The 27519-nt window shown below is 34.3% G+C and overlaps 1 long non-coding RNA gene across 1 annotated transcript in view; it reads right to left on the minus strand.

Annotated features, from left to right (window-relative positions):
• Positions 1 to 4725: 4725 nt before the first annotated feature.
• LOC139076704 (uncharacterized) overlaps positions 4726 to 27519 on the minus strand; it is a 32307-nt gene continuing 9513 nt past the window's right edge. The window contains exon 3 of the long non-coding RNA XR_011528592.1: positions 4726 to 5674. This is a non-coding gene — a long non-coding RNA (uncharacterized lncRNA). The remainder of the gene's footprint in view (positions 5675 to 27519) is intronic.

Genomic DNA, 27519 nt, shown 5'->3' on the forward strand with positions numbered 1-27519 from the left:
CAAAATGTAAACAAGTCAAAAAAGTGTCTTCAGGTTTGAAAAGCTCACTGAGATCTGAGATGAACAACTTAAATATGACACAAAAACCTAGATTCATTGTAATAAAATTTCTCATTTTAAAGACAAAGGGGAAAATCTTAAAAACAATCAGGAAGGAAAGATAAGTTACCTAAAAGTAGACAATAATTTGAATGATAATGACTGTCTCCTTGCAGCAACAAATACCAAGGATCGAAGAAATAGTATCATTAAAATTCTCAGTGAAAATGACTCTCAGCTTAGATCTCTATACTTAGTTAAACTGTCACTGACAATGTTATGCAAATGAATACAGAAAGATTTTATCAGTTATACGAAATCAATTAAAAATAAAAATACTAAGACATACTTCAGACAGAAGAAAATTGAAACTAGGAGAAAAAAGTAATATGCAAAGAGCAATAAAGAAGAAAGAAATCAATAAATATATTGGTTAATGTAAGAAGTATGAAATTTCAAAGAACAAAAGTAGTTCTGGTTTCTGTCTAGGGTAGAGAAAGACGAAAAGAGTGTAATTCTCAACTTAATGGGAAAAAAAAAGCCAATTAATTTGCAAAATCACAACTCTTGTTGAACTTACTGGAAAACTGAGGTCTCAAGGGAACTATGTTGTCTGAAATCTAAAGAAAGAGATGTACCTTCTCAGAGAGACAAGGCATAAACACTGGCTCATATGTGGCAGCAAGGGTTAGATGAGGATTCTTTTCAAGTGGGAAAAAGAATTCAGCTAAAATGTCTAATGAATTGATAAAGGCACAGTGAGACAATATGAGATTACAGTTATAGAATCCTTGAGAGCTGCAGACACAAGTGGAGTTCACATCCACTGGTGGGCTTGCCTCCATGGACCTTCCCAGGTACACAAGAGAAAGATTAGGGCAAAGCAGGAGACTGGAGAACACTGAACGCTGCCTTAAGAATTTCAGATCTGGGGGCTGGCCCCGTGGCCGAGTGGTTAAGTTCGCGCGCTCCGCTGCAGGCGGCCCAGTGTTTCGTCGGTTCGAATCCTGGGCGCGGACATGGCACTGCTCATCAGACCACGCTGAGGCAGCGTCCCACATGCCACAACTAGAGGAACCCACAACGAAGAATACACAACTATGTACCGGGGGGCTTTGGGGAGAAAAAGGAAAAAATAAAATCTTTAAAAAAAAAAAAAAGAATTTCAGATCTGTAGGAGAGGCAGAACTGACTCTGCAGGGAAAAGCACGAAGCCTTTCCCAGTCCCTTCTCTAAAAAACAAACCATTAAGCTGGTGAGTCAAGAGCAGCAAACCTGATCAACCCCAGGGCAGAGTTGAAGAGCTATCACAGCTGGGAGAAAGATAAAATAAAAATCCTCCTTTCCTGGGGAAAGAGAAAGAAGTTGTCCTAAGAGTAGACTATTAATAGTCTTCTCTTACTGTGACACAGACCTACCTCAGACTGAGACTGAACCAGCAGTAGTAACAAGCTACATTAATCTCCTGGAGGGGGGAGGGATTTCGGGAGATTATGAATACGGAGAGAGACTCTCTGAGATGCAGGGGCAGGGGGGAGGTCTGAGAGTTCCTGCAGCAACACTCAGAAGAGTTCTCCAGCAAATAATTCCCACTGTAAGCACACGATTATATCAGGGAAAAATGAAGGCAGTAGCACAAAAGTAACCATAGAAACAACAAACCCAAACCAACTCAACTCTTAACTAGATTGACTCAGTCCCTCACAAAAGGAGAAGAGTTCCTGTTTGCAGGCATTTTTCCAGGCATACATACTGTTTACGTCAGGTTCTCTGCATTGTGGTTCTACACATTATGTACAGCAAGGAACAAAAAGATGAAGAGAAACCAACTTTGAGATGACATAAATGCCAGGACTATCAAAGAGGGAATTTATGATAAGTATCATTAATATGTCAAATGTTCTACTGGAAAACATGGATAACATGCATTAATAGAGAATTTCACTAGAGAGATGGAATTATAAGGAAGTATCAAATGAAAATGCTAGATATAAAAAACATAATCACAGAGAGAAAGAATGCCTTCAACAGGCTCATCAGTAGATCAACATTGTCAAGAAAAGCATCATTGAATTTGAAGTTAGATCAAGTTATACAAACTGAAACACAAGGGGAAAAGAAGAAAATGAGAAAAACTGAATGCAACATTCAAGAGCTCTGAGACAATATCAAACATTCTAACACACTCTATGGGGGGAAAGTTTTTCTCTTCTGCTTTTCTAGTTTCTGTGGCTGGTCTAACAATCCAGTTGACATAAAACAGATTAACAGGAGAAAAAAACTATTCTAATTATATACATATAAGAGCCCCACAAAGATATGAAACTCAAAATATGCCCAAATGGCAAAGATTTCTACAATATCCTGAGCTAAACAATAGGATCCTTTGAGACTTCTGGAATTGGGGGATTTAATCCATGGGAAGGTGAGAGGAGGAAATGTTGGGTAAACAAAGGTTGCCCTGTTATGCAGATAAGTTTCTTAGATAAAAGGTTATTTCTGGTAGTAGCTCTTTTTCTTGCACAGGCCTCCTTTCTAATGTAAATTTCCTTCATAATTACAGATTTCTCCCACAGAAGGAGAAATTTCTACTTTCTTTTGGGCAGCTAAGGAGGAGATAAAGGGCTGTTCCTGATCTGCTTGGTCTTGATTGCCTGCAGCTTAAAATAATCCTCAGGCCAAAGAGGCATAGTTTGGGTAGCATGTTTAGAATCCCTTAACACACACACATACATAACTGGAATCATGAAGGAGAAAGGAGAGAACAGAGAAGAAGAAACACTGGAAGGGACAATGGCTGAGAATATTCCCGAAGTAATGAAAAGTATCAAACTATATATATCCACGAATCTCATGAGACCAGTCAGGGTAAATAATCCCCAATGTCACTACCTGGAATCATCATATAAAAACTTCTGGAACCTATGATAGAAAAGTTAATGTTGAATTAGCCAAAGGAAAAAAAAAATATTACATATGAATGAAACAAAGATAAAAATTATAACACAAGTCTCCTCAGAAACTAAGGAAGCCCAAAAAATGGAGTGAAGCATTTAAAGTATTGTAAGAAAAAAAGAAACAAACCTGTCAACCAGAATTTTAAACACAATAAAATATTTTTTAAAAATGGAGAAATGACGACATGCAAACAAAACCATCATTACAAGAAATGTTAAGTTTTTAAGTGCAAGGATTATAATGCCAGACAGAAACATGGATTCACACATAAAAAATGAAGATTCCCTGAAAATTAGGAAAATTAAAGTAAATCTAAAAGACATTTTTCTTAATCTGAATTTATCTAAAAGAAAAGAGATAGTCTATTGTAAATATATTAGCGATGTATTACAAGAAATAAAATGCACAACAAAAATAACAAAACAGATAGAAAAGAGGATTTGGGAGTATACATTTATAAGACTCATGGACTACACATGAAGCAATAAATTCTTTGACGTTGTGAATGATTAAAGATGTATATTTTAAAACATATGTTTACAAAAAATATTTAAATAGCTACAAAAATAACGAGAGATGAAATGGAATCATAAAAGTAGGCCTAAAAGAGAGAGAGAAAGAGTTAAAGAAACAACTAGCAAGTTGATAGATTTAAATCCAACCATAATAATAATTATATTAAATGTAAACAGTCTAAACAAATCAATTAGAAGAAAGAGATTATTAGAGTGTTAGATGAGAAGGAGAGCAAGATATAACTATATGCTGTCTTCAAGAAGTACATTTTAAATATGGAAATATAGGTAGGTTAAAAATAAAAGGATAGAAAGATATATTATGCAGACATTAATTTAAAAAAAAACTGAGTGAATATTTTGATAACAGGCAAAGCATACTTCAAAACAAGACATTATCTGGGATAAACAAGGACATTGCATGGTGAGAAAGGGGTCACTTCATCAAGAGGCATAGCAATACTAAATGTGAATGTACTGCCTGACAAAGCATCAAAATACATGAAGCAAAAACTGATAGAAGTGAAGGGAGAAATTGACAGAGAATTCCAAAATTATGATTGGAGATATCAACAGTCCTCTTTCAATAATCTATAGAAAAAGACAGAAAATCAGTGAGGATATAAAAGACCCAAACGACAGTGTAAATCAAATTGGCCAAATTGATGATTATAAAGTAAGAGCAGAACACTTATCCATTTCAGAAACATGAAACATTCACCGAGATAGCTATATGCTAGGTAATAAAATAAACTTCAAATAAATTAATACAAATTGATTTTATAAAATGTGTTTATTTAATGAAAAGAAATTAAACTGGAAATCATTAACAGAAAGATGTTGGGAAAACCTAAAATATTTTGAAATTAAACAATAAATTTATTTAAAAAAATGAACAGAAAGCAAGTTTACAAAGGAAAGTAGAAAATGTTTTGAATTGAATAAAATTAAAACACACAGCATATCAAAATGTGAGGAGGCAGCTGAAGCTGTGCTTAGAAGGAAAATTAATTAATTGAAATGTTATAATTATAATCATATGCACATGTATGTTCCGTAATGTATTATAGAACATATTATAGTATATTGTATATTAATTATATGCAAATATAAATTATATAATTGGTATAAATAAAATCATAATATGAATTATAAGAGAAGGGAGATTTCAAATCAATGATCTAAGATTCCATCTTAAGAAACCAGAAAAAAATATCAAACACAGAGCAAGCAGAAGGAAGAAAATAATTAAGGTATGATTATGTATCAATAAAATTGAAAACAAAAATTCAACATAGACTATCATTCAAATCAAAAGTTGGCTCTTTGAAAATATCAATAAAATTGGTGAACTTCTAGCCAGCTTGACTAAGTAGAGACAGAAAGAGAGAGAGAGGGAAAAGAGAAGGAAGGGGAGCCAAAATGATCAATATCAGGAATTTAAGTGGGCTATCCTTAGAGATCTGAAAGACAATAAAAAGATAATAAGGGAATATTATGAACAACTTTAAGCCTATAAATTCAACAGCTTCAATGAAATGGATAAAACCTTTAAAAATCTCATCCAAAGGTACTCTAGAAAAAATGAATTGTTCTTCATGTTATCTTTGGAAGTTAATTTTAGTTAAAAGTCTTCCAACAAAGGATACTTTAGAACACTATGACTTCAGCGGTGGTTTCTAGCAGACATTTAATGAAGAAATAATGACAATTTAACACAGTCTCTTGAAGAAAAGAAGTGACTATTTTCTACTTCTTTTATAAAGCCAGCATTAGATTGATATCAAAACTAGGAAACAGATAAGAAAAAAACAAAACTGCAGACCAATATTCCTTAAGAACATATAGTTAAAAACCCTCAACAAATCGTCAGCAAACAGAATCCAATAATATATAAAAAGAATAATACATCATGACCAGGTGGGGTTTATCCTCGGAATCTACGGCTGGTCCAACCTTCAAAAGCCCATCATGACAAATCACAATATCCACAAAATGTAAGGGCAAGTCCTCAATTACATAAAGAGCATCTACAAAACCGCTATAGCTAACATCATATTCAATGGTTAAAAGACTGCTTTTTTCCCTAAGATGTGAACCAAGGCAAGGGTATCTTCTCTTACTACTCCATTCAACATCATACTGGGGATCCTGTCAGTATCCTAGAAAAGAAAAAGAAATGAAATTCATATAGATTGGAAAGTAAGAGATAAAACTATCTCAAATCTTTAGATTGATATTATTGTCTACCTAGAAAATTCCAGAGAATGTACAAAAAAACTGATGCAATTAATAAATGAGGTAAACAAGTTCATAGGTTACAATAGCAATATAAAAAAAAATTGCATTCCTAAATATGAACAATAAAAAAGCGGAAATTCAAGTAAAATTGAAAAAAGCCTCCTTTAAAATAGCACCAAAAACATGAAACATTTAGGTACAAATCTAGTGAAATACATACAAGATCTGTAGGCTAAAACACTGATTAAATGAATTAAAGAATACCAAATAAATGGAGACGCATTGTGTTTACGGATTAAGTCTCAATATTGTTAAGATGTCAATTCTCCTGAGATTGATAGCAATAAATTATCCTCTATTAGACTATACGGTTTCTGAAGGCAGAGGTAACGTCTAATTTAGCTCTGTCATCTTGTGCATATTATACCTTCCGTGAACTTTTGGAATAAATTTAGGAATGCTGGCACATGATCAGTGCTAACACTAATGTACTGAAGCAATCTCATAATTACATAGTGCTGTTTTTTATAGAAATTTCATTTATATTTTTATATGATGAAATCATAAATCTGAGAGAAGATACAACATGTAGGCTTAGTAATTTTTCCTTACATTTTATGATTAAAATGTAATTATCTAATCAGTGGAAAACAGCATAATGAATAAGGTATGGAACACAAATTGTAAATGAATGTAGAATTCAATTAGTATTTCTAAGATTTTAGATTTTTTTCCAGCAATGTAACGTAATTGACATCTACAGAGTAACGGCAATTTTCGTGTCAAGCTGGTACGAATTTTCCCGTATCTATTTCAAAATACGACATTTTCTTTCATGTTTATGTTCTAAAAAAAGAAAGACAGAGAATGGATAAATAAATAATCTAATGATGGATATTAATAAGAGCTGTGAAGAGAAAAAAAGTCAGGGCAAGGAGAGAGTGAAATGAGAGTGTATTTAAGAGTGGGTATTCTGCGAAGACTTCTCTGACGACATGACGTTTGTGAATAGATTAGATACACAAGAGGGCATTCTAAAGAAAATAGCAGAAATTAGGTGAAGTAGGCAGGCGTCCAATCTTGTAGGACCTTGCAGCCCATGATATGATGAGAAGCCAATTCAGGTTTTGCGCATAAGCATGGTACACTGTTAGCTCTTCAAATACGTCCAAAAATTTCTGATCACCTCCACTGCTGACATTCTAGTCTAGAGCATCACGAACGCTTGCCTGAATTCTTTCAATAGCCTCTCAACCCAATGAATTGTATCCTTGCTTTCCTGTAGTTGATTCACAGCACAGTGATCCTTTTAAAACATGAGTGGGATAGTGTCACTCGTTTTGCTTAAAGCCATCCAATGACTTCTCATGTCTCTCAGCTGAAAACTGCAAATCTTTCCAGGCCCTTCGTGAGTAATCTCTGTTTGGCCCTCATTTCATCTCCTCCCACATATCTTCCTGTCTTTCTCTCTTGGAATTCACAAATGCATTCCTGCCTTGCGGCCTTTGTGAATGCTTTTCTCTCCAGTCGATGATGATTTTTCCCTAGAAATTCGTGGCTCACCCTCACGAATCCTCCATGTCTGCTCAGATGTTATTGATCTCTGAGTCCTTCCCTGATTATGCTCCATAAAATAACCCCGCCCCCTACTGCAGCACAGGTTCATTCCTCCACCTTTATTTATTTTTCTTCATAACATAATCTGACAAAGTTTTTTCTTACAAATATATCTGCTTAAAAAATGCTTATTGAACTCTGAGTAGGCCTGAGTTCATGTTTCCTCTTGCAGTCAAGAGGAAAGGTTAAGAATATTGCCCAGCTTCTAGTCCAGTGCCCTACATAGAGTATGATCTGAATTTAGCATTATCGTATGAATGTTTTAAGAGAAAAAAAAGATACTAAATGAAGTTCTAAGCTAAAAAGCATAACCTAAATTAAATGAGTCATTTTTTTTTCTCATGGTAATTACTATTTTTTTTTTTAAAGCAGCTAACCCCAGGATTACTTTTGAAAAAACAAGCAGTGCAGCTGAATCCTCTCAAGAACAGTTTCCGTGTATCCGATGAGCTCTGTGAGGAGAGGCAGGGTCATACAGAGAAAAGAGTGCCGTTGAAATTCATATTTTATTCTCGGAGAATTAACATATGCAAAGGTTTCAATAAGGAGATTAGAAGAAAATCACTGGTGTCTTTTTACCTCTAGTCAACACATATGAACATAACACAAAGTTTCTCTTTATTTTTTTCATGTCCGCCTGGTCTTTTTCAAATGCTGAGGTCATACTCAATACACTCCTTTATGTTTCCAACTTGAAGAAGAATTTTTTTAACTGGCCTTGACAGAACGAGCAACACTATATTTCTGTCACTTGTGTGTGAAATCTGTTGTGTTCTGCTATGTATACAAAATATCTTTTTTAAAAAAATATTTTATTTTTCCTTTTTCTCCCCAAAGCTCCCTGGTGCATAGCTGAATATTTTTTAGTTGCAGGTCCTTCTAGCTGTGGGAGCCGCTGAGGTGGCATGTGGGATGCAGCCTCAGCGTGGCTTGATGAGTGGTGCCATGTCTGCGCCCAGGATCCACACAAGTGATACCCTGAGCCACAGAAGCAGAGCTTGTGAACCCAACCACTCAGCCACGGGGCCAATCCCAAAATATCTTTCAATAAAATCACTTCCTGCACATTGATTCACTGTCTATAGTGATCAGCATCAATATTTCATTCATTGTTTGGAGTCTCATTTCTTATTCAAATCAAATTTTGTTCAAATAATAAGATTTTCTTTTTCCAAATGTTGCCCGATGAAAATAGCATTTTGTTTTGGAATGGGCTAGATATTTTGCTATGATCTCTCCTCAAAATGATGCTGAGCTTAATCTATAAATTATCGCAAGGACCTAATGCTACCCTGCTCACTTGATATCTTATGCCTGATGTCTACAGATTAAAAGATCATAAAATAAAAATCATGAATGAGATGGTGATTCCTTTTTATATAATCATCATAATAACATTTAACCCTTGACTTTAGTTATGAAGAATTGATATTAAAATGCTTCATTAAATGTTTATAATTCAATCATAGTATGTCCGAATAGTTTCGTTCTACTTTATCAGATATTCTTCTCTATAGAGATTTAACTATAAACTGTGTTGTTAAAGATTATATTTTTAACATTCATGGAAACCTCATAGACATTTCCAGTTTAATAGTATAGATTTCAAAAAAATGGCTTGATGTTATTTCACATTTAATGAAGAAATTGACTCATTCGGATGTCATTTCTCGAATTCATTGTCCATTCAAACAACATATTAAGAAAAAAGTACTTTGCAAACTATGGAACTGTAGTGAAATATGAATTAGTGGCAGACAGATACTTCAAACTACAACACAATTTCTGATGAACAGAAATGTATCAGTGGTGCCTAGATTCCTGGTGTGATCAACCCAGTTCTTTTGTCCCAGAATGCACTGAGGTAGGACCCAAAAGGCATATATAGCAAATGCAGCATAATGCTCGAGGAGCAGCCCAGATGCAGAAAGAGGCACTAATTTCATAGGAAGGCTTGTGACATTTCACCATTAGAAGTACTTATCCACAGTGAAAAGAGGGAGGCTGCATCAATACTTGTAAATAGGTCATTTATATATTTAATTAAATTTCTGGGGTCACCTAGTTGTATTAACAATTTAACTTTTATTTCCTTATAATAATTCCATTCTTTCCAAATATTAAGGTAATACATGCTCATGGAAAATTTCAAAAATACAGGAAAACATAAAGACACAACTACTATTTATCCAAATTCCTATCATCCAGAAATAACAATAGTTAGCATATGCATATATGTTTGTGTATGTGTGTACATATACATGCATATATACATATACATATTATATACATATTAATAAAGGTGAGTATTCCATGAAGTATAGAACTGTCCTTTCTCAAGCCTACAAACTGACATCCTTGCTCCTCTTCCCTAATCTGTTGTACAATTGACTATGTATCTAAGATTACTAAAAGTGGCATTGATTGGTAAAGATATACTCATACATATATTCTTCATTAAAATATCATGGTTTTCTTTCTCTAGAACCTGCACATGACTATCAAATTAGTTTTAATTTTCAAATTTTCTTTTCACTGTGAAAGAAAAATTTTCACTATATTTCTATATTGATTTCATTAAGAAATTCTTGGTTTGTGAATATTTATTTTCTTATCAGTCATCTTATTGAACTCTCTTAATTGGTCTATAATTTTTCAGTTGATTTATTTGATTAGACACCATGAGAACTGTATCTTCTGTAAATAATGGTAATGTTGTTCTCCTTTCCCATAACGTAGCTTTTTTTCTTTTCTTTTGATGTACTAGTTAGATATTAAACAATAAATATGGGAATAGAAGGATTATGAATTTTAATAGAAATTGCACTTACATTTTATTATTATAGGTAATGCTGTCCGACATGAGCAAATAATAATAATGAACTATTGTGGCAAGTGCTAGAAAACCCATGGTTAAAAAATAATCTATCTAAAACTTAAATTTGACTACTTGCAGCTTTATAAAATAGTAGCATTTTTGTATAAATTAGAAAAGCATTTTTAATATTTCCAATAACCTGCTTAGCGTATGTCAAGAGAAGTTAATATTTTTCTCCCTTTTGAACTATTAGTGTGAAGAATTATATAAAAATCTATCTGAATGTTGGGTTGTTCTTGCATTTTTAGAAAATAGCATATCTGCTGATTTCACCATTTTTGACACTCTATCTGACTTGATATTTTTCTAATATTACACTTACTATATTTTGAGTCAGTAGACTGCAGGAGTTCATAGTTTAAGCCTTAGAGTCAGAAAAATCTGAATTCATATCCCATTTCACTCTTAGTTTAGTCTTGTAACCTTAGGCAACTTGTTCAAACCAGTTAAGCCTTAGTGTTTTATGTGTAATGTGAAAATAATTAAAAAATCCTACTTTTTCAGATGGTTGAGAGTGTCAGATGGTATAAAGCATGTAAAGTACTTAGCATGGAAGCCAAAATAAAGTACAGTCAAAAATGTAACTTGTCTGTAGTTGTCATTTTTTCTTCTGTTGATCAGGTTTTTATATCACAGCCATGAAAACATCTTAAAATTAATTAAGTCCTTTTAACTAGGCCATGGAGTATGGTTTAAATGATATATAGATTATTCTTTAACATTCTGTCATAAATTACCCCATGAAAACATCTGAAATTGCTATAATTTCTGAATATAATTATTTGGAAATTTAAATATTTTTCAATTTCTTCTAGGGGAATTTATGTGCTGATTCTCTCAGATTAATTTTGATAATTTATATTTTTCACAACTTCATTAATTCTTTAGAGCTTGCTACATTTATTAGCATGTAGTTGTAAGTTAATTGTTTGTTTAAAATCCCTTTCATGTATATAGTTTAAATCTTTTCTACATGCCTAAGTCACGTGCTTGTGAATATTTTTGTTGTTTTTTTCCTGATGATATTTATCCATGAGTTATAGCTACATCTGGGGCATATTTATGTGTTCATAATTCTTTATTCTTTTTCTCTTTCTGATTCAATAGTTTGATTTTTCCACAATTTATTTCTCCTTCCTACTTTTCAGACAGTTTTTTGCCTAACTCTATGATTTGGATGCTTAATTGATTATTTTCAATTTGTGTTCTTTAAAAATAAAAGCATTTTTGTCCATGAATCTGCTGTGAGATACATCTTTGGAAGAATTGGCATAACTTTTTGCAGACAACATGCTCAGTATAGTTATTTCCCAAGTAGCTTTTAGTTGCAACTTTGATTTCTTTTTATTCAAAGTGTTAAGTGGAATTGGTCATTTTAATTAAGTAGTTAGATTTTCCTTTGCTACTTAAAGTTTTGTTTATAATTTCCAAACTTTTGCATAATGATGAGATAATGTGAGAATACAAGAATCTCTTTCAAGATTACATGTAAAAAGGAAAAGCAGAAAATATGCTCATTGTAAGATGAATCAGAAGTATATAAAAAGTGAAAGTGCTACCATCTCCTCATAACCATGGGTAGCTTATCACTGTAGGTTGGATTTTCTGGACCTGGCTGCTAATACAGACTTTAGCACTCAGGGTATTTCTTAGGGATCAACACCTGTGGAAGGGAAGGTGAGAAGCAGGATTGAGTAGAGAGAAAAGCTGAACTGCAGTACAGGCTTAATACACCTTAGGCAATTCTCTCTGGAACTCTGGAGCATGTATGACCCATCCTAGTTGCTCTGTATTGAGCCAAAATGGCTGCCCTGATACCATCTTCTCCATCAGTCATTGGATGTGAGTCATCCTGAGAAGTGTGAGTCCTCAGGAAAGGCTGCCCTCTGTAGCTGAGGTGGATCCTGAAGGAGCTGACAGCTAGAGGCTGTCTGCTGGCAGCTGCTACAAGTCCTTCCTCCACGGGGACTTGGGAGGGGCAGCTCAGTGTGAGCCACGCTTTTTTTTTTTTAAATCAGCTTGGGATATTTCATTGAAACATTTTAAGTACATTTTTATTTTCATCTAAATGAGATTTTGGTATTATATATACATGAATTTTAGCACACATTTACCCTTCCAATCCTTACGATACTTATTTAAAATTGTTTTTAATAGTAGGATTTTCTAATTTTTCCATCTTACTATTGATTTATCTATTAGTTGACTGTATTAAATTGTAAAAAATATATTTTGAAAAGACATAGTATATCTTCTAGGTTATTACTCAATAAAATATTTCTTTAATATTTACACATGAATAACAACTCCTCAAAATAAATTTTTTTGCTGTATTTTGACATTTAATATTGCATAGGCATATTTATTTCTGCTTAAATACTTCAAGTATTTACTTATCTTTACATTTAAAAAAGTCTCAAGACCTGTATAAAAATGATCAATGATTTTTGCTTGGACAATGATGATAATAGAAACAGGGAAGAATCATGATCAGATTTACATTTTTACAATTATCACCCTGCCTTTAATCTGGAGATTATATTATGAGGAGAATGAATAGATTCAAGGAAAAACAATTAAAGATAACTCTCAGTTTTATGAAAAGGACATTAGTGAATAAAGGTAGTACAAAAAGAGAACCAACACAAAGGAGATGGTGAAATCAGCTTTAGTTTTAGATAGAGTTTGGGAAGTTATTAGCCACCATAATTAAGATATATAAAAGGCTGTTGAGTCTACAGCTCAAGAAGTTTGTATTGTAAATGAAAAATAGTGATAGTCATTAGTAATTCAAGATGTATAGATTCGCCTAGACATTGAACATTATAAAAAGAAAACAAGGTTAAGATTGAGGCTTAAAGCATACCAAGATATAAGAAGAATATAGAAGAGAAGGAGGTGCCAGCAGGGGGGAACAAGAAGGGGTTGTCAAAGAAGTTGGAAGACCGGAGAATGTTTTGATATAGAAACTCTATCTCTATGGATCGCTATGGTTGCTACTTGTGAAATTTAATAGAAAGAACTCAGTATCATTTAATTATTTCTATTGTAATGTTCATTGTGATTTTTTTCTTCGATACTTGGATTACTTACTAAGTAGTGTGATTTTTAAGTTCTAAATATCTCATGATTATTGAGACAGTGGTCAGTGAACATGATCTGTATGACTTCAGCCTCTTGAAATATATTTAACATTGTTTGATGGCCCAGCATATGGTCAGTATTAGCATTCTAGTCACATGTGAGATAAACTTAGTATTTTGCTGTTGCTGGCTTCTTTATTGTGTGAACATCCATAAAGTCAAGTTAATTGATAGTATTGTTCAATTTTATATTCTTATTGATTTTTAATCTACTTTTTTAATCAATTACTTAGAGATGGATACTAAAGACTCCAAGTATGTTTGTAGATTTTTCTATTTATTCCTTTATTTCTTCCAATATTTTGTTTTATATATTTGAGAACTTTACCATTAGATGTTGCTGACAACTATATTGCTATAACTGTTATATTGTAACTATAGCTGTTGTTATTAGGTACTTATGCCTTATAACAAAATAATACAATTGCATTAGAAAGCTTGGAGGATATTAATGACCTTTCTAAAAAAATAGCAGTAAAGTATATGAAGTAACAAAGATACTTTTTAAAAAGAGGGTGAGAACTTACAATAAATATGGATAGTTTGCTTAAAGTTCCCATTAGTGCATTTTAAACTTTGTTTTAACAAACTTTATTCCTTTAGTTCTAAATAATTAAATTTGCCATTTAAGCTTAGAGTCCCAAAATCAGGCTAAGATGGTTGAAATAGTCAGAATTTTGAGAACAAATACAAATAAAATACGTTGATGTTAGAGGAAAAGGAGAATTCAAAGGTCAGCTAGTGAAACCTTGGAAGTATACCTAGGCCTCTTGGATTTTCCCACATGGACCATAAGACTTATTTTTCTGGAATCTTCTAAGACAGTAATCATTCATCTACCTATGTTCAAGTCTCAAAAATTATTATTTCTCCTTTTTAATATTTATTTGAATTTTTTTTTTTTTAAGATTTTATTTTTTCCTTTTCCTCCCCAAAGCCCCCCAGTACATAGTTGTGTATTCTTCGTTGTGGGTTCTTCTAGTTGTGGCATGTGGGACGCTGCCTCAGCGTGGTCTGATGAGCAGTGCCATGTCCGCGCCCAGGATTCGAACTAACGAAACACTGGGCCGCCTGCAGCAGAGCGCGCGAACTTAACCACTCGGCCACGGGGCCAGCCCCAATATTTATTTGAATTTTGCGGATTTATTCATCACTCTCCTCTTCACTTTGGGAGGAAATATGTTTCTCCTGTGTTAGCAAGAATTTGGAGCAAATGGGGGCTAATAAATGTGTTCAATTTGCCATCAGTAATTGCCAGGACAACAAATATGTTTTTGCATGAACTTCTCTAATAGCATCGTCACTACTTCTGCTGCTGTTGCTTCTGCTGCTGCTATTGGTACTTTTAGTTGTCCTTTCTGGAGTCCTTTGTCGTAGTGTCTGGCACATAGTAGGCCAAAATCCTAAATAGGAGTACAAATACCAGGTCCCATGGGATCATGAAGAAGGAGTGAGTTCTGCTATTCTGCTGCTGGAGGAACAGAAAAAACTATGTAAACTGGTCATTATATGTATGGAAAGGATTCTTAGAGGAAAGGAGCATAGAAAGAATGTAGAAAATATAAACTTCTATAAGAATATAGAGCAGCATGAATAAAGTCATAAGTTTGTGAAAGTGCACAACAGTCTTGGAGAACTCTTGTTTACATTTTAATCTCTTTTATGTGATCAGATAGTCTGGCTTTTTGAAAAATAGGTTTCAGTTTTTAAACTAAGGCAGCATATTGTAGGATTCTTAAAATCCCCAGTTGTCTTACATAGCTCCTTTCATACAGTATGCTCTCAAAAGTTGAATTAAAAGGCAGTATGTCATACTGCTTAAGATCACAGATTCTGCAGCTAGATTGTCTGCTTTCAAAACATAACTTCCCCATTTACTAGCTCTGTGATCTTTGGAAATATTTAATGAATTTGCCTTTCAATTCTTACGTCATCGACTGGGGCTGGTAATAGTGCCTAATTCATAAGGTTTTGGTAAGGCTTAAATTAATTAACACATGTCAATCACTCAGAAGAGTACCTAGAACTTAGCAAGCACTGAGAATATCTCGTTTTATTGTACTTTACTTTTTTGCTCTTTCCAGATATAGAGCTTTTTACAAATCGAAGGTTTGTGGCAATGCTAGTCAAGCAAGTCAATCGGTGCCAGTTTTTCAACAGCATTTGCTCACTTTGTGTCTCTGTGTCACACTTTGGTAATTCGTGCAATATTTCAAACTTTTTTATTTTTATTAGGTTTGTTATGGTGATCTGTGATCACTGATCTTTGATGTTACTATTGTAATTGTTTTGGGGCACCATGAACCATGCCCATTTAAGACAACAAACTTAATTGATAAATGTTGTGTGTGTTCTGACTGCTCCACTGACTGGCTGTTCCTCTATTTCTCTCCCTCTCCTTGGGCCTCCCTATTCCCTGAGACACAACAATGTTGACATTAGGCCAATTAATAATCCTGCAATGGCCTCTAAGTGTTCAAGTGAAAAGAAGAGTCTCACATTTCTCACTTTAAGTCAAAAGCAAGAAATGATTAAGCTTAGTGAGAAGGGCATGTCAAAAGCTGAGATAAGCCAAAAGCTAGGTTTCTTACACCAAATAGCCAAGTTGTGAATGAGAAAGAAAGTTCTTGAAGGAAATTCAAAGCACTAGTCCAGTGAACAGGCAAATAATAAGAAAGCCAAACAGCCTTATTGCTGATAGGGAGAAAGTTTTAATAATCTGCATAGAAGATCAAACCAGCCACAACATTCCCTTAGGACAAAGCCAAATCCAGAGCAAGGCGCTAACTCTTTCAATTCTATGAAGGCTGAGAGGTGAGGAAGCTGCAGAAGAAAAGTTTGAAGCTAGCGGAGGTTAGTTCACGAGGTTTAAGTAAAGAAGCCACCTCCATAACAGAAAAGTGCAAGGTGAAGCAGTACAGTGCTGATGTAGAAGCTCCAGCAAGTTCTTCAGAAGATCTAGCTAAAATAATTCATGAGGGTGGCTACTCTAAACAACAGATTTTCAGTGTAGATGAAACTGCCTTATATTGAAAGAAGATGCCATCTAGGACTTTCATAACTAGAGAGGGGAAGTCAATGGCTGGCTTCAAAGCTTCAAAGGATGGGCTGACTCTTTTGTTAGGGGCCAATGTAGCTGGTGACTTGAAGCTGAAGACAATGCTCATATACCATTCTGAAAATCCTAGGGCTTTTAAGGATTATGTTAAAACTACTCTGCTTGTGCTGTATAAATGGAACAACAAAGCCTGGACGACAACACATCTGTTTACAACATGTTTTACTGAATATTTTAAGCCCACTGTTGAGAACTACTGCTCAGAAAAAAGATATCTTTCAAAATATTACTACTCATTGACAATGCACCTGATCACCAAAGAGCTCTGATGGAGAAGTACAACGAGATTAATGTTGTTTTCATGCCTGCTAACACAACATCCACTCTGCAGCCCATGGATCAAGCAGTAATTTCAACTTTCACGTCTTGTTATTTAAGAAACACATTTTGTAAGGCTATAGCTGCTATAGACAGTGATTTCTCTGATGGATCTGGGCAAAGTAAAATGAAAAACTTCTGGAAAAGTTCCACCATCCTAGACGCTGTTAAGAACATTTGTGATTCATGGGAAGAGGTCAAAATATCAACATTAACAGGAGTATAGAAGAAGTTGATTCCAATCCCCTTGGATGACTTCAGTGGAGGAAGTCACTGTAGATGTGGTGGAAATAGCAAGAGAACTGGAATTAGGAATGAGCCCAAACATGTTACTGAATTGATGCAATCTCATAATAGAATTTTCGTGGATTAAGAGTGGCTTCTTACAGATGAGCAAAGAAAGTGGTTCTTTGAGATGCAATCTACTCATGGTGAATATGCTGTGAAGATTGTTGAAACAATAACAAAGGATTTAAATATTCCATAAACTTAGTTGATAAAGCAGTGGCAGAGTGTGAGAAGATTGACTCCCATCTTGAAAGAAGTTCTACTGTGGAACTTCCACAGAATTTCAACAGTGAAATTATTCTTGAAAGCCAGTCAATTAATGTGCCAAACTTCACTGCTCTCTTATTTCAAGAAATTTCTGCAGCCACCCCAGCCTTCAGCAACCACCACCCTGATCAGTCCACAGCCATCAACAGCGAGGCAGGAGCCTCCAGCAGCCAAAAGATGACAACTCACTGAAGGCACCAATGATGGTTAGCATTTTTCATCAATAATATATTTTTTAACTGAGGTGTGTACATTTTTTTAGGCATAATGATATTGCACACTTAATAGACTAGAATTTAGTGTAAATATAACTTTTATATGCATTGGGAAACCAAAAAATTCCTGTGACTTGCTTTATTGTGATATTCACTTTATTGCAATAGTCTGGAACTAAAACCTCAATATCTCCGACATATGCCTGTATTTTGTTAGTATTATTGCTATTATTATTATTATTATTATTGGTGGATGTCAGAATCATAGAATGGTATCCATTTCAGCAAGTACAACTCTAGCTGGGTTAAAGTAGTAGTGGAAAAATTTTAATGAAAGGATATCACCATAATAAGCTTAATTCATCCACCATTTTAAGTCTCTGACTGAGGCTTCATCTCTGTATGCTTATCCACCATTCCATGAAACTCAGTTTAAAGAGCTACAGATCTTAAATGTAATAACAATAATCATCATCTGTCAAACGAACAGTTGTCTGTGGGATCATGATTTGAGTGCTCTGATAGAAGCTAATAAAGTACTCGCAAAGGATTTTGTCCACTTTTGTACTAAAGAGGATCATATTTAAGGCGCCATTTAATTTGCAAAATGTCAAAGAACATCAAAAACGAAAATTTATTGCATTGATCTTTGAAAGACAGAGAATAGAAACCTCATATTAGCAAGAGTTATTAATCAAAATTAACTATTGATTTTGCCCAGGCAGTAAATCCAAATTTACAAGGAATACTGATTATTGACACCTAGATTATATAAGTGGAAGCTTGGAATTTTTTTATCCAAGGGTGTCTTAACTATTAGCATTTCTCTTTATAGGAATTATGGACTTCTAAAAAGCTTGCATTAGTTGTAGTCATTTTTATGAATAATAAAATTAAATTGAATAAACTAGTCAAATTTACTATTTATGCTTAAAAATGATTAACAGTGATATTATCAAATTTTTGCTTTAGTGACATAAATATGTCAGAAATAGATGGTATCAATTAAAATGACTTATTACAGACAGCAAAATAAGTTACAATAGTATTTATTGAAAAATACAGGTAAGTCCAAAACTTAAGAAAGTGGACATGGTTATAGAAATGAGTCAAGGTATTATGGAAGTAGAAGCAAGAGAATTTGCCTAAAGATTAAAAATGGCAGATAACAATTTGATTCTAGCAAGAATTTATGATGAGTATTCTAGAAAATATAATCACTTTTTATAATTGAGAAAATTGAAGACTGATTAAAATAGGATAAGTGAGAGAATGTAATCTACAGCTTAACACAATGTGTTTCATTTAAAATATTTTGTAGTGTATTTGTTAGTTTTAGGAGAAAAAACATAAATAATGAAAAGCTTCAATAAATTAATTTCCTCAAGGTCATGTCAAATGTTTCTAATCAGGAAATACTAAAATTCATAATCCCTTGTTTTAATTTACTTAGTCATGCCCAATGTGAAATTTTGTTTGTTTTAGTTTATCATTGTTGAATTTTGCCCCCTTTTTTTTTTGACAATTTCGTTCTTTTTTTATTGTTTATTTATTTTTAAAAGATTGGTCCTGAGCTAACATCTGTTGCCAATCTTTTTTTTTTCTTCTTCTTCTTCTCCCCAAAGTCCCCCGAGTACACAGTTGTACATTCTAGTTGTAGGTCCTTCTAGTTCTGCTATGTGGTAAGCTGCCGCAGCATGGCTTGATAAGTGGTGCTAGGTCCCTGCCCAGGATCCGAACCAGTGAAACCCTGGGCTGCCAAAGAGGAGCATGCAAACTCAACCATAGAGCCACAGGACAGGCCCCAATTTCTTTCTTTATTTAAATACTGAGCACAATTCAAATGTACTTTATCACTGATGGTTACATGTTTTCAGTTTACCCTTAAGTCATTCAGCAAGCATAACACCTACAGTAAGAGAGTCAAAATTACAACACACGTTTCTTCAAACATTTGCCCAGCTTTCTGTAAAGAAAAATAAATTGCCCAAGAGAATGGTTGAAAAGTTAAAGATATAGGAAATATCAAAAGGATGCATATTTGTTGAGTTCTTTTTACCTTAATAAAGAAATTTAGTACTGAACATATACAATTCTATCAGCATTTACTCTCCTAAAATTCCAAGAATGGAAAAAATACCTGTGAGACTAATACTCTAATATTCCCATGCCAGGTAAGACTATCATAAAAAAGAATAAAAACAGAATCCTAGACTAATGAGTGTCTCTTTATACGATCATGTGTCCCTTAACAACGGGGTTATGTTCTGAAAGAAGCATCACTAGGTGACGTCATCACTGTGTGAACATCACAGAGTGTACTGAAGGGGAACAAAATTTGCCACCCCAAAATGTGTCTCTTTTACACAAGGATTATTTTTGGCTGATCATTTTTAAGAAACAAAAGACTCAGAGTTTTTCTTGTTACCTCCCCTCTTAACTGACTAAAAGAATCCAGATAAAAATACCCATCTCAAGAATTGAGCTATCACCTTGATATAACATGAACTAGGTGGTAGACAGGGAGAATCCTAGAAAAGACTTTTTATTGGGCTCCTATTTGTTCTTCTGTTTCTGTGTGACCAAACACTTGTTTTCTAAACATTTTCTCTTTTTCACCAACCCATGAATTGCATTCCTTTTCTTTGAAGTCCCTGACTATCTCCATTCCCAACATCTTATTTTGTCTTTAGCTGAGGGTGGTATTTAGGGTGAGGGCTTTGACCATTTTGGCAAGTTACTTTGTTTTCCTGGATTTCTCTCACATATATATGCTATTAAACTTTGTTTCTTTTTCTCCTATTAATCTGTCTCATGTCAATTTAATTCTTAGACCAGCAAAAAGAACCCAGAAGAGTAGAGAAAAATTTCTTTCTCTCCCTACAGTACTTAGACAAGCTATTACACACCTAGGCTATATGGTACTAATCTCATGGGACCACCATCGTATATGTGATCTGTTGTTGACTGCAACGTTGTTTTGCAGCACCTAAATATATATGTGAAGACCATGAAGAAGTCCATGCAATCATGAACATAGATTCAAATATTCCTCCACCTAACAAAATCATTTGCATTCTACTCCTGTGTCATCAAGTTTTGGTCGCTTCTTTCCTTTCTTGACCTAATACGATGTGAGCCTGAGATAATACGTCCATTGTTACATAATATGTGCTTTTATGACTTAGAAACTTATAGGTAGGCAATATAGATAAGAGCTTGTTATTTCATTTTTTTCCCCCTGGATTAAATAATTTTGCTTAGCCAGGAGTATATTTGGAAATTTCTCATTAATGAGGACTGAATTCTCCCTAGCCTTATTTTAAGACAGAGAACACAAGAATTTTTTACTCTCTTCATATTCTCACACTAACCAATTTGAACTTTTCTCTGCTTTACTTTTGTTTCAGAGTAACCCTGGTATATGTAGGCTAAAGTTAGGAATGTCCTTAGCTCTGTAAAGAAAAGATCTAGAATCAGAAGGAAGCAATAGCATCAGACCAGTGGAAGATTGTGGATCTACCAGGTAAAATAAAAAGTTCTACTTTTTCTCTGCCCTAGCCCCATTCCTAGTCCTTATGTAGAGTCTTATATGCAAGTCTAGTTATCTCTAGGGACTGCGTGTCTTTTGCTCAGGCTCAAGGATGGCTGTGGATTTCTTCCTTTGGAGTCTTACTATGTATTCAACTCAGATGCTCGTAGAGCTCAGTGAGAGGATCTTACTGTTCCAGCATATGCTGAGATAATCTCCAAGTTCATTAATCCACTCTGTCTTCATGGGTGGTTAAAATAGAGTATTCTTGATATTGAGACTATTAGTGCAAAAGCTCTTTGATTGTCTTGCAGTGGTCAAAAAGAAAACCTGGGAAAAAATGACACTGTCGTTCCCTTCCTATGTTTACCAGCCCAGGGCCCTGCTAGCTTGTGGTTCTGGAAATATAAAAAACAGTGGTTGTGTTGGAACACTACAATCCCAGATCCCTGACCCTAACTGGGTCTCTGTAATTACTTGTCTCAGAGATGATATCCAAGAGCAATGCCAGGTCTGAGGCAGTGTCCCAGGACAGTTAAGGGGCACCAGCAGTCACAGCTGCAACTTCTCGACTTGGCAAGAGACTGGCTGCTTCTGATCCTCTGCTTCTTGTTGGTATTCATGAATCCACTTACTTTCTAAGACTGGGTATAAAATAACCATTTCATGTCCCCATTGCCTTTCTTAATATTTATATAACAAACCTTTGGATTTTTACACCTTTCTATATAAATAAAACTAACATGATAAACAGAATTTAGGCACAATTATATTTTTAAAAATTATAAACCCAGCCCCAAGCAGTATGTTGAGCATTTCATAAACACCATGTAATTAAATTTTCCTTGAAACCAGTGACATATCAAAGGTCAAGTGGGGAAAGGATGGTGGACAATAGTTGTTCACTCAGCCAGAAACGAGTATTTTTTATTTAGGTATTCTCTGACATTTTTTAGAACTTCTAGCACATGGTGAAGATAAAAACCAGACTAACACTAAGTCAATTATATTGCTTTTGAATTCCTTTCACAATAAACCCCTTTATTGCTGCACTCAGAGTCATCCATGTCTACCTTCTCAATGTGTTCTCATATGGCAAAGAGAAGAAACTCTTGGGTCTCTTCCTCTTCTTGTAAGGGCACTAACCCCATCATGGGGGGTCCATCCTCATGAGCTCATCTAAACCTAATTACCTCCCAGAGACTTCACATCCTAATACTATCAGATTGGGGCTTAGGGCTTTAACATGTGAATTTGGGCGGACACAAAAATTTAGTCCGTAACACACACCCACTTGGTACATTTTTGCCTGACATCTGAGCTATGTACTATTCTCCCTCCCTTTTACAAAACTGGACATGGAGACAGAGAGAGGTTAAGAAATTTAACAAAGACTATATTCTTGATATCAAACATATGACAAAGAAAGGTATTGTATAAGATGACGTGATGATAACAAAGGCAGCTCACCAGAAATTCTGTGTTTAACACATTATGCTGACTCTGCATCAAATATACTTCTATTTACTCTATCTAACAATCACAATAAATAGCATGCAAAAAATCAGGATGTAAGTCTTACATAGTGTGAGGTTCAAAATGGATCTAGCATTTTATAAAACTATTTTATCTTAGTACAGACTTTTCCTCAAAATTTAGATTTTTAAGAGCAACTGCGTTCAGAGAACAATAATTGAAGTTTAGTGATAATTTGGTCAATGTATAGATTAAAGTCTGTCTTGAAACAGATCAGATGCAAGATTGAAAGAACATTTAAACTGCATGAAGACATATGTGCTATTCAAACCCAAGAGATAAAATATTTACAACAAAACAGTGACATATTTTGTCGACTCAATAAAAGAGGCCTTGTAGGATGTCTTCTACTCAATTCAGTATTAGCCTTGTCATCATTTCTTCTAACATTTGAAGTGATGAAATTGCATTATTTTAAATTCTATTGTAATTCAAATTGTTGATCTTAATTCAAATTAAGTTGCTGTTATTGCTCTCCTCCTCCTCTCTCATTTTTCCTCTCCTCCTCCTCTTACTTCTTCACATATAATGAAGAAATATGATACAAACTTCTAGATATATTCCCTACAAAAATAAGAAAAAAATCAAGGTTATTACTATTTCTGTCCTCAGTGGTTTGTCTCAATGCATGAAGAATTGACACAGAAATAAGAGGAGGACCTACTGGAAATTTAGAAACAAAATGATTGCTATTTGCAGATGAAGTGTTTATATACCTTCAGAACCGAAGATATTTGCTATGAAATGCAAAACTAATGAACATTTGCTAAGTGATCTGGGATAGCAGTGGCTTTCCAGGCAGAAGTAGTCACATAAGCAAAGGAACAGAGATTGTGTGTGATTTTGGAGAGTCTGTGTAGTTTGGCAAGGCTATAGCAAAGGGCATACGAATGAATATGATGAAGACACAAAGATGGAAACGTTGTCAGGGCATATGTGTAGGGCTTTTCATACCACAGTAAGTAATTTGAATGTTCTTACAGAGTAGTGGCTTGATCACAATTCCGTCTTAGAGGTTTCCTGTTTTAAGCAACGCAGGGGCTGGCCCTTTGGCCAAGTAGTTAAGCTCATGTGCTCTGCTTTGGTGGCCCAAGGTTTGCAGGTTCAGATCCTGGGCAGGGACCTACACACTGTTCATCAAGCCATGCTGTGGTGGCGTCCGACATAGAAGAAATAGAACGACTTACAACTAGGATATACAATTATGTACTAAGGCTTTGAGGAGGAAAAGAACAAAGAAAAGAAAAGAGGAAGATTAGCAGCAGACGTTAGCTCAGGGTCAATCTCTCCTCGCCAAAGAAACAAACAAAAAACCTTTCCTCAACAAAGTGAATAAAATAAAGTTATAATTAAAATAAAAAAAAGCAATACACAGTAGAAGTTAAATGGCCCTGGTTAAACAAAGGGCAGAAACACATTTAGAAAACTGGCACAAAAAATTAGCTATAAAAAACTAGAAATTAAAATAGAAACAAATATAACATTAATGTTAGTGACAGAAATTTTAAAATAGTTAAAAATAAATTTAATAAGACACAGTACCCTTATAAACAAAACTATAAATCTCACTGACTAATATAAACATTTTATAAACAATTGAAAGGACCATGTTCTTATGAGAAACAATATGAAAATATTAGTGCTTATAAATTAAAAAATATATTTTACGTAAATGCAATTAGATAACCAACAGTAGTTTTTAAGTAGAATACAACATTTGAGAATTATCAAAAAAAAAATTTTAAAAAGAGGAATGGGATAACAGAACATGAATAATCAAATCTGTATTTTAGTGGCATAGGCATATGTGGCAGAGAGTTCTGGTTGTCCACACAAATCCATTCTTTCCTTCCCCCATGGTAATAAACTTACAGCTGGGCACATGGCTTCCTAGCCAAACTTCATTTCACAGCCTCTCTTACAGTTCAGTTTAGCTATGTGGCTGTTACTAAATTCTCACCAATGAGATATTAGCAGAATTCATAGTGTTCCACTTCTTTGTAAGGTACATAATATAATAAGGTGTGCTTTCCCATACTCAGAACCCTTGCCTTCATCTAGAACCTGGGCAGGGTAGTAATCTGGTTTATGTGTGGACAAAGGAGTGATGTGATCCTGCATGACCTTATATAAGGACCATCTCCCATACTGAACCAAATTACTTATATTGGAATTATCATGTGGGAGAAAAATAAACTTTGTTTTTTGTGTTTTTTTGCTGCAATTCTTTTGGGTATATTGTTTTGGCAGCCTAGCTTTACCTTAACCAGACAAATTCTTTAGTGAAAAGAACCCAGAGATTCCAGCAACATATTCCTGTCTTAGCTCAGGCTACTATCACAAAATACTATAGACTTGGTGGCATGAATAACAGAAATTTATTTCTTACAGTTCTAGAGGCTGGAAAGTCCAAGATCAAGGTGCCAGCAGATTCATTTCCCAGTGAGAACCTGCTTACTGGCTTGTAGACAGCCACCTTCTCACTGTATGTTTAAATGGGCTTTCTTCCTTATGAGAGTGGAGAGCAGGAGAGATGACTCTCTTCCTCTTCTTTCTTTTCTTTAATTGAGGTAAAGTTATTATATAATATTATAATTTGACATCTGTATACACTACAAAGTAATCACCACTAAAAGTCTAATTACCATCTACCACCATAGAATTGACTCCCTTCATTCATTTCACCACCCCTCAACCTCTTTTCCCTCTGGTAACCACCAACAAAAAACAAAGAACTCAATTAAAAAATAAGCAAAGGAGCTGAATAGACACTTTTCCAAAGAACACATGCAGATGGCTAATGGGCACATGAAAAGATGTTCAACATCACTAATTATGAGGGAAATGCAAATCAAATCACAATGAGATATCACCTCACATCTGCTAAAATGTCTATTATCAAAAAGACAAAAATAACAAGTATTGAGAAGGATATGGAGAAAAGAGAACCCTTGTATGCAAAGCAGGTCACAGCCACAGCATGGCTGATGAGTGGTGTAAATCCACACCTGGGATCCAAACCTGCGAACCCAGGCCCCTGTGGAGAGTACACCAAACTTGACCACTATGTTGTGGTGCTGGCCTCTACCTCCTCGGTTAAATTTATTCCTAGGTATTTTATTCTTTTTGATGCAATTGTAAATGGGTTTTTTCCTTAATTTATATTTCTGATAGTTCATTATCAATTTATAGAAATGCCACAGATTAGTGTATATTGATTTTGTATCCTGTTACTTCACCAAATTCATTTATTCCAATAGTTTTTTGGTGGAGTCTTTTGGGTTTTCTATACATAATATGTCATCTGCAAAAAGTGACAGTTTTACTCCTTCCTTTCTGATTTGGATGTCTTTTATTTCTTTTTCTTGCCTAATTGCTGTGGCTAGGACTTCCAATACTATGTTGAAAATAAGTGACAAGAGTGGGCATCCTTGTCTTATTCTTGATCTTAGAGGAAAAGCTTTCAGATTTCACCTTTGAGTATGACATTAGCTGTGGGTTGGTCATATGTGGACTTTATTATGTTTGGTTATGTTCCCTCTATACCAATTTTTTCTGAGAGTTTTTGTCATAAATGGATATTGCATTTTGTCAAATGCATTTCTGCATCTATTGAGATGATCATATGATTCCTATCTTTCATTCTGTTAATATGGCATGATTTTCAGATATTGAACCATCCGTGCATTCCTGGAATATGCCCCACTTGATAATGGTGTGTGGTTTTTTAAATGTATTGTTAAATTTGGTTTGTTAATATTTTGTGAGGATTTTTGCACATATGGTCATGAATGATATTGGCCTGTAATTTTCTTTCATTGTGGTATCCGTGACTGGTTTTGGAATCAGAGTAATGCTGGCCTTGTAAAATGAGCTTGGATGCATTCCCTGCTCTTCAATTTTTTGGAAGAGTTTGAGAAGGATCAGTGTCAAATCTTTGAATGTTTGGTAGCATTCACTGGTGAAACCGTCTGATCCTGGACTTTTGTTTGTTGAGAGGTTTTCGATTACTGACTCAATATTTTACTAGTAATTGGTCTATTCAGATTTTCTAGTTCTTCATGATTCAGTCTAGAAAGATTGTATGTTTCTAGGAATCTATCCATTTTTCCAGGTTGTCCAATTTGTTGGCTTATAGTTATTTGTAGTAGTCTCTTATGATTCTTTGCATTCCTGTGGAATCAGTTGTAACTTCTCTTTTATTTCTGATTTTGTTTACTAGAGCCCTCTCTCTTTTTTTCTTGGTTACTCTAGCTAAAGGTTTGTTAACTTCATTTATTTTTTCAAAGAATCAGCTCTTAGTTTCATTGATCTTTTCTATCATCTTCTTAGTCTCTGTTTTGTTATTTCCACTCTGTTCTTTAAATTTCCTTCCTTCTACTGACTTTGGATATGTTTGTTCTTTTTTTTAAAGTTAGATTGTTTATTTGAGATTTTTCTTGTTTCTTAAGGTAGGCTTGTATTGTTATGAACTTCCCTCTTAGAACCACTTTTGCTGCATCCCAAAGATTTTAGTATGTAGTATTTCTGTTTTCATTTGTCTCTAGGTATTTTTTTAATTTATTTTTTTGTTGTGGTAATATAGGTTTATAACATCATATAAATTTCAGGTGTACATCATTATATTTAGACTTCTGTATAGACTACATCAAGTTCACTACCAAAAGTTTAGTTGCCATCCGTCTCCATACAAATGTGCCCCTTTACTTCTATGTATTTTTTTATTTCTTCTGTGATTTCTTCAATGACCCATTCATTGTTCAGTAGCATGCTGTTTAATCTCCCTGTTTTTTATGGTTTTCCCAGTTTTCCTCTTGTTATTGATTTCTAGTTTCATACCATTGTGGTTAGACA

This window comes from Equus przewalskii, chromosome 17, assembly GCF_037783145.1.
Source record: "Equus przewalskii isolate Varuska chromosome 17, EquPr2, whole genome shotgun sequence".
NCBI classification, from domain to species: Eukaryota; Metazoa; Chordata; class Mammalia; order Perissodactyla; family Equidae; genus Equus; species Equus przewalskii.